Here is an 8024-nt window from a genome sequence, read left to right as displayed (position 1 = left end):
AAGGCCTCTCAGGGGAAAGCACTTCAAGTAAGATCAAAATACTGGAAATGAGGCATCCATGAGAGAAAGTAGGGACAGAAAAAATGACAATTGCAAAACCCAAGAGACATAATGGAGCTGGGTTTATTTAAGGAACAGGGATCATTATGCCTGGAGTATTGGCAATGCAGGAAATATGGAGGGAGAAGTTACAGAGGAAAGCAGGAACCCAATCATGTATGGCCTCTGTAGCCTTTGGCAAGGAGTTTGAATTTTATCCTGATTACAATTGGAAGGCAGTAGAGGGATGGAAAAATAGAAAGAAGGAGCAATAGAGCAAGAAAAGAGAATGTAAGGGAGGGAAGGACTGGTTACCTTAACTCGGGCATCACCATAGACTGTTCCAGTTGCTAAGGTCAGAATGAACAAGAGTTGTGAAACCATGGAAACCTGGAACAGCATGTGTTGTTTTCTATTAATAAAGTGATTTTCCACAATCACTCTTCAAGTGAAGGAAGAATGGAGAAGAGGGCATGTTAAAGGGCAGATTTTTAAAGAGAACACACAGAGGGCTATAATTTTAGAACAGAGACTAAAAATTAGAATGAGACCTAGAGATTTCTTTTAAGAAAAGAAAGAGAAATATGTTTGTACCATATAAATCCTAAGAGAAATGTAAGCTCAGATAGGGCAATACATTCAGAACAGCTCTCAGAAGTTTGCACTTTTGGTTCTTCCAAAAACTGAATCATCATAAACATAGAAGTAACTGTTGATATGTCTCCTTGACATTAGATGTGGTCATTTCCTGTCTGAGATGATTGCCAAGTATGTACCCAGAAATGCAAGTTGGTCTTCCAACGGGATGAAAAGGTAAAAATGGCACCCAGCCTTTTAGATAGAATGAATTGTTACACATGGAAAACTACTCCTGAAAGAAACAAAGAGGTGAATATTTCCAAGGGAAACCATTATCAAGGGGCAAGGGTGTTAAAGAATATACTGAGAAGAAACTGAGAAGGTAAGCATTTTTTAATTACATATACGGGGACCTTTCCAAGGAAAATGTTTCAAAAACTGGTATTTTCTAAGTACCACTTAGTGCTGAATTCCTGTAGTTAGACTCTTTCGTTGTTGTGTAAGTTTGGATCCAATTAGAAGGTAGAAACAATACAGTGAACTAAACTGAGGAAGTCCCATCTAGAGAATTATCAAACTCTGGTAAAGGAGTGACTGTAACATATAAGGAAATCATATGGTACTCTTAGAGTAGAGGGAGGGAATCCAAGGAAAGAGCAACTTGGAAGGGAGCCTCCCATGGCTGAGGGTCAGACCTTGTTGGTGAAAGTAACAGAGATTGTTGGTTTTCCCAGACCACAGTTCATGGGCTGTTGCTAGGCAAGCAGAAAACACCTTCTGTATGTTTTCTGGGTACAGGTGATGGTGGGCAGGGTGCAGGTGAGTGGCAAGCAGAGGCATGGGCATGCAGAGCAGGTGGGGATCTGGAACACAGGGAAACTGTGCAGGAGACCTGCAGAAGTAATCAGTGCCCAGACAAGGAGGAGGTCTTTGGAGAGAGGAAGCTTTGTGGCATCATTTTCTGTGTAGGAAAGGCCAGGGTAGATTATCACTAGTTCAGAACAAGTCTGCAAGGCAATCAAATGATGGATAGGTTCTGGGAGCAAGCCTGGGGAAGAGCTCCACCAGATGGTCCCACACCCAAAACACCAACCCACTGCGTAGCCACTGGAAATAGCAGGATAGCACCTTCCTCCTCTAATGTCTTTCCAGTGCCCTCTCTTGAGAAAGCTAAACAATGTGCTCATTGTACAGGAGGCATGCTTGAGAGAATTCTGTCCATTATTGCAGAGAGTATATTGAAGGGAATGTTTGGACATGAGAGAAAATAAATTGATAACTGCTACAGTCTTTAGTGTATTCCTTTTTTTCCTTAGGAAAGAAGACCATGCTGTAATAATACTTCGCATCTTTAAAAAAATGAACAAAAATTTTAAAATCTATATATATAAATATATACATGTATTTGTATGTGTATATCCATCCCTGAAATTACATTTCTCTTCAGTTACCATCACACATCTCTCCTCTTTGAACAAAGCCTGCTTCAAAATGTGATTGTTTATTCACTGTCCTCATGACTCATACTCTCTGTTACAACACATTCCATGTTGGCTTATGTTCTACACTGCTCGTCTTAAGGTCACCTTTGTGCTGTCAAATATAATGGCCACTTGTCTGTGTTCATACCATTGAAACTCTTGGTAGCATTCAAGTTGAATACACCTTCTTTATTCAGACCCTCGCTTTCCTTTGTGTAACATGATTTTCTGTGTTTTCTGCCTGCCTGCCTAGAGACTTTTTCCCCCTCTCGTTTGCCCATTCCACCTCTACTACTTGGCCTCTAAATTTGGAATACCCTGGAGTTCCATCCCCTTCACTGCTTTTCCCTATCTACACTTTCATTCTGGGTAATATCCACTCTGTGGTTTACATACTGCCTAAAATTTCAATGACTTCTAAATATTCGTCTCCAACTCTGATCTCTTGATTGAGTTTAGGAATTGCATAACCAATTGCCTACTTAACTCTATTATCTAGGAAGCATCTCAAACTCACCATGATCAAAGTAGAATTATTGATTTATATCCCAAAACACATTTATCCGAGTCTTCTCCAATTCACAAAATGTTAGCAAGACTCATATAATAGTCAGAAGCTATTCTTTATTCATCCATTTCTCTCACCTCAAAATCCTGTCATATTTTTTTAAATGTAGATAATCTATCTCTTCTCCACTTTCATTGCTATCATCCTGGCTCAGGCCACCTCTCTCCTGGAGTTAGGCAACAACTGGTCTTTCTCCTTATAATCTTGAAACTTCTTCAAGGCATTCTCTACACAGCAGTCAGATTGATTTTTTGAAACTGTAAATTGTGTTATTTCACTCCCTTAGATAAAATCTTTCAATGGATTCTAAATCCAGCCGCAGGGCAAGTGTCTCCTAAGAGATAATTTTTCCTGACCACACAAACTAGATGTAGGTCCCTCCGTCTATCGGTTATATTATCATGTTCCCTTTTTATGTGACTATCACTATCTAAGATGATCTTATTAAGTTAGGTTTATATGTGATTTTTACCTGTTCTACTCAATGCTAGATTCTAAGCTCCCTGACTATAAAGGCCTTGTGTTGCTCACTAGATGTTTTGTCCACAGCATCTAGAAAACACCCAGACTATATTGGTTCAATCTGTATGTGTTGAATAAAATAAAGACTCCTTTTACATTTGTCAGGGAGGAAGCTGGATGCCACAGTGACTAATAGTCACTTATTAGCTAATAGCTAATAATTATACAGCTATTTATAGAATGGCATGTTATAAAGACATGTTCTCTTTCAGGAGGATATATCTAGATATTCCAGAAAGACTCCAAGATCCATCAAGTCTGCAAAAGCCCATGAGATGTGTATTATGAAATACTGTCAGGTTGTGAGTCAGAAATTTCAAATTTAGGAACAAAGGTTGTATTTTTCATGACTACCTATTGGTGACTGAAGCTTTAAAAGAGAAAGAAAAATATGAACATATGTTAACAGTTGTACCTTTGTGTTTGCCAGGAAAGATTTGCTCTTTTGGAACATGAACAATGATAATGCTCCAAGTGTCTCCTGGAAAGGGTTTGGCACACTTAGAAAAATAAGGAAGAATAAGATTTGGTCTCTGCCAGAAAGTATATGTAATCCAACTAAAGAGGTAAACTTGTATGGAAATAACTAAGAAATGAAACCAAGGATCTGCCAGCATAGCCTAAACTTCTATATCTCACACTAAATTAGCCTCTAAAAGTATCTCTTAAATGGGTTTCCCACTTCCAGAACTAGGTAAGGATCATATTAAATATATGTTCCTGCCTTAAACCCATCGTCCAAACTGTTCCTTTTTAATGGAAAGAAATTCCTTCATAGCATTCTCTAATTAAAGAGAACCATCAAACTCAGATCTATATAGCCATACTCAACCACTCCTTTCCTGTGCACTCATAGCACTATTTTCATATGGCTGTGATGTTATATATTAGAAATAATTCTGTATGTGTCTGATAACATAGATAACACTGAAACTAAATTATATATTTCATGAGAGCAGGGAATACACCTTTATCATTTATAAACAATGCCTGACCTTTGGTGCTCAGAGACCATGCTTGGATTCCTAGTTATTTCCAAGTTTTCAACTGAGGGCATGTAATACATGTTTGGGACTAAATGAATGAATGCATGAATGAATGAACAACTCTTATGACTCATGTGAGGAATAGAACAAAGTTTCAGATAAAGCTTCCCTAAACAAAGAATTAATGGTAGGAAATAGGACTCCCTCTCTTAGCTGCCTTCATCTGTATTGCCTCTTGTACTGCACATCTGTTGTTTCTTTCCTGACCAGTACTCCTCCTTCTAGTAACAGAGCCCCTGTTTTCCTAGAGAACTGCATTTACTCCACTTTATATCATACCAGTGGAACTCTCAAACATGTGGTTCTCCCTTTTTTTGGATCCTACTCATCCATCAAAGCACTCTACCACTGCATAAGTGATTGATCCCAATTGAGTCCATCAGAGTTCTTATTTGTGTTTTTTTCTGTGACACATAAATTCTGGAAGGATGTGGGCCCCTCTCATTGTGAAAGTTGAACACTGAAGCCCATGTGTGGCTTAAGCTTCTTGGGACTACAGTGTGACATGAATCAGTCTGAGAATGGATTTAAGGAAAGAGAGGACAGGAGAGCCTAGAGGCTTAGAGAACTTGCTTACCTTATTTGAACCCCTGGATGACTCATTAAGTTCCCTTTTTTCTTTTTCCTTTAGCTGTCATGGAAACTACTAGCATGAGTTGGAAACTACAATTGAAAGAGTCCTGGATAGTGTGTTCCTGTAAGATCAACTTGCCTCTGGAGAGCAATAATAAAAGACTGCAGATGCAGTTGTTCAGGTCATTACAAACTCTAGGAAATTAACAGAATTAAACAGGCCGAGGACCTATGATTGATACCAAAGAGAATTTTCTGGATACCCTGATGGAAAACAGTTGAAATAATAGTATTTCTATCTTTTGCTATGAATCTTCTTAAGATAAAGTGGACACACAGAGTTTGTATGGAGACTGAATGATTTTATTTCACATAAATAAAAGAAACAGATTAAAGGAACTACCAAAAACCCTAAGAAGTTTGTACTCTTAATATCCCATCTTACTGATCACTAAATTCTGCCTACAGAGTAGAAAGTTAAGAACCTGTCCAAGATTCTCAACCCAGTCTAGGAGAAACTTTTATCAGATATTATACAAACAGGATCTAGTAATAAAAGATTAACAAGTGACTCACAATATAAAGAGATAACAAGATACTAACAGAAAGTAGGAAGCTGACAATAAATAAGAAAAACTGTCGAACTTACTCAAAATGGTGGACTTGGCACATGCTGTAGCCTTCCCTCTAAAATAAGTCCACAGAAATGTCTGGAAGGAGATTTATAAAACTTCCTTACCATGCCAGAAAACAAGAAGAATTTCTTTCAACAGAGTGTGAGAAAATCCAAAGACTGAAATCAAAAGAGAGGAGATTAAACTAGAAAACTACAGTCCAAAATGAATTCAGGACTGGATTGCCACAAAAGTTTCATATACTTGGCTCAGGAGAGAGCCCTGAGAAGATTGTAGTCTATTAAGTGTGCAATAGCATTATATCTAAAAAATAATGTTTAAACCTTAGCTTAAAAATAATTTATTGCTGGGGCACCTGGGTGGCTCAGTCGGTTAAGCACCCAACTTTGACTCAGGTCATGATCTCACAGTTCGTGAGTTTAAGCCCCATATCAGGCTCTCTGCTGTCAGTACTGAGCCTGCTTCAGATCCTCTGTCCCCCTCTCTCTCTGCCCCTCATCTGCTCTCTCTGTCTCAAAAATAAACATTTAAAAAATAATCTATTGGTAATTTTTCAATGTATCCTAATCATTGCTCATAGATCACCATAACAAATATAAGTTTGAAATAGTGCAAGAATTAGCAAAATGTGACTGACACAATGTGAGCAAATGCTGTTGAAAAAAATGGCATCAATAGATCGTTCAATGCAGGGTTGCCACAAACTTTCAATGTTGTTGTAAAACAAAACAAAAATGCAGTATCTGCAAAGCACGATTAAGTGAAACAGAATAAAATAAGGTATGTCTATACAGGGAAGCTACTAGTAGATCTTACATTCAAAGATGAATACTTAACCAAAATTACCAATCATTTGAAAAAGGTGAATACTTGAAAGAAAAGACATCAAACACAACACAGAGAAGAGATTTGCACATTCAGGAAACCGTATAATTCATTTCTGAGTGACCTGAGAAGATGTTGCAGCCATGCTTAAAGTTAGCTAGATGTTTTGCTAAACTAAACATAAGATAGATGAAATAAAAAAAACTTGAGGGACACACTGAAAATCGAAATGAAAACCATACACTGGTAAGGTGAAATATTAACTCAGTAATTCCTCCAGAATATAGAATACAAGGAAAATGAGATCAAAATTGTGAAAGGAAAGTTAGTAGATATTAGTTCTCAGATGTAAAGGGTCATGAGCCATTAAAACTACCAAGAAAGATAAGATAAAAGATTTGCATAAATTTCATAAAACCAAGGATGAAGAGAAAATTTTAAAAAGTTCCAGAAGGATATTAACATTGATATCTGATATCTCATCAGTCACATTAGATGCGAGAAGAAAATAGAACAGCATCTTCAAAGATACAAGACAAATATTTTTCATCTTTTCATCCTATACCAGATAGACTTAACTATTTGTGGATGCAAAGCAAAAACCTATTCAGTGTTGTGTTGGCCCTTTCCGAAAGCACTAAAAAATTTACAAGAGGAGAAATCAATTTAGTAGATAGGAGTAGATTTTTAGAAGTAATATCGGTTAGAGAAGCCAGTTACAAAACAATATTGCTATAATTGAGAACTATTATATGTAAAACTTAAGCATAAATATTAGTACAGGTGGTAATGACAGTAGTGGACAATAATTGCTGAGCTTAAACTAAGTACAAAACACTGTTCTAAATACCGTGTAAGTATTCATTTAATCTTCCTAACAATCCTGTCAGCTATATACCTATAAACCGATAATCCTGAGGCACAGAAAAGTTGAATAACTTGCCATTTGTCACAGAGCTAGTAGGTGATAGAGCCAGGATGTGAACCTAAAAATAGCATTGAGATTCCAGATGATATTAAATGTATACTGAATTATGTCCCCCCACCAATTCATGTTGAATTCATGAATTCATGTTGAAGTCCCAAGCTCCAGGACTTCAGAATATAACCGTATTTGGAAATAATGTCTTTAAAGAGGTTATTAAGTTACAGTCAGGCACTTTGGGTAGGACCCTAATCCAGTAGCTCTGCTCCCTCATAGGAAAAGGAAGAGACACCAGGGAGGCACATGCACAGAAGAAAGACCATGTGAGGACACAGCAAGAAGGTGACAATCTGCAAGCCAAGGATAGGGGCCTCAGAAGATCTTGGACTTGGAGACGCCAGAACTGTGAGAAAATAAATTTCTGTTGCTTACCCTGCTCAGTATGTAGCATTTTGTTATGGAAGTTCCAGCAAACTAATACTGGTTTGAGTGCTAACAATATAGCAATAGGAAATTTTTATGTGCTATCTAGGTGCATCTTTTAAAGTATAAATTTAAGCCTATCAGGTTTTTTTAATTAAGAACAGCTCATAAAGAAGTATCTAATTTTAAGCCAGAAGAGGAAAAAATCTAACAAAGGAAATACATAAATGTTTTAAAGGAAACAATAATAAAGAAACCAAGCAAGACTTGGAAATTGGGTTTACAAAATAATGTAGAAATAAGTCTGCAGCGATCATATTATATATAAAAGAGTAAAATTCCTAGTTAAAAGACAGTTCAGGTTAGGGGGCCTGGGTGGCTCAGTTGGTTAAGCATCTGACTTCGGCT

General features: G+C 37.2%; 1 long non-coding RNA gene across 2 annotated transcripts; it reads left to right on the top strand.

Annotated features, from left to right (window-relative positions):
* The first annotated feature begins 491 nt into the window (after positions 1–491).
* On the top strand, positions 492–7605 carry LOC122200075. 2 transcript variants are annotated; one of them, XR_006193711.1, is made up of 4 exons: positions 492–1000; positions 3620–3755; positions 4867–4990; positions 7470–7605. It is a non-coding gene; the product is annotated as an uncharacterized LOC122200075 (long non-coding RNA). The 2 variants fall into 2 exon arrangements; XR_006193710.1 differs by lacking the exon at positions 7470–7605 and having other exon boundaries at positions 4867–5154.
* The last annotated feature ends 419 nt before the right edge of the window (positions 7606–8024 follow it).

This window comes from Panthera leo, chromosome D1 (assembly GCF_018350215.1).
Source record: "Panthera leo isolate Ple1 chromosome D1, P.leo_Ple1_pat1.1, whole genome shotgun sequence".
Taxonomy (NCBI): Eukaryota; Metazoa; Chordata; class Mammalia; order Carnivora; family Felidae; genus Panthera; species Panthera leo.
Note: the sequence above shows the minus strand (reverse complement) of the source record. Positions and strands in the feature narration are given on the sequence as shown.